The following is a 1,090-nucleotide window of genomic DNA, read 5'->3' on the forward strand; positions in this document are numbered from 1 at the left end:
GTAAAATAAAAAAACTTGAAGAACAATCTCGCTGCGTTGTCTTCTGTTGTGTGGGCGTATTCAAGCTGTGTGCTTCAGTGAAATATTATCATCTCAAAAGCACGTTCAGCGAGGGGGCGTGGTCACATTAGAAGATAATGAAGGGAGATGTGAAAAACGGACATCGCGCTGTTTTCATATGGATTACTTTATCACAGAATATTTGTTTTTGGCAGCACTTGTTTAGTTTAAAAATAGACATGTCAGGCTTTCTATAGATATATCTCTCATGTCTTTTCGTTGAGTATTCACTGAGTTACAGTTCATTTTAATGACACGTTTGTAAATGAAGATCAGCGCAGACAAAGGCTGCAGACAGTGCACAAAGTTTTGTTGTTATGTCTATATACAAAAAAAGTAGACCCTTTACAGATTCGATTGATGTATTGCTCTTATTTGTACGATCAAAACTGGAAGTGAAATTTAAGTTCTTTTCGGGGTTATCAGGAAAAAATGCCTCATAACGCGTATACGCGTTAATCGACTTCAGAGGGTTAATGGACTTGCTTCAGACCCATGGCGCTAGGATTTGATATACAAAATCCTGTGTCTTGAGCCTTTCTGTGGAATTTGGTTCCTTATGTTTCAACCATGCTCCCGATCTAATCTTTAATTTGTCTGGTTCACTCTGAAACCCTACATCAACAGCAATAAATTATCTGCTTTGTGACTGGAAGCCCTTTTGAGTGGCCACCGATGCAAATAAAGAGCTGTTCCGACTGCCTGAACACAGTGGAACGCTCAATGTTAATTCTTAAAACCCTGTCAGGGCTGAGAAGGTTCAACTATAGTTCCTCTACTGAAGGAGGAAGTAGCTGTAGCTAGTAGCTAGTAGCTGGGCCCAATCTCAAGGCAGGCAGGACTTTTGAGAGTGCTTGCAAGTCTCCCTCTCACTTAACCGATGCTAAAGCCAGTAGCAGGAAGTTTTTTAGCAACAATGTTCCTAGGTATGCTGACTGTAGTGTCTCAAAGTGGGTTCCCTTAAGGGCCCTCAAGACCGTGGGCAGATCCCATGTAGGGACAGTAAGGGGCAGAGAAGGATTAACCCTCA

This window comes from Cyprinus carpio, chromosome A7 (genome assembly GCF_018340385.1).
Source record: "Cyprinus carpio isolate SPL01 chromosome A7, ASM1834038v1, whole genome shotgun sequence".
In the NCBI taxonomy this organism is placed as follows: Eukaryota; Metazoa; Chordata; class Actinopteri; order Cypriniformes; family Cyprinidae; genus Cyprinus; species Cyprinus carpio.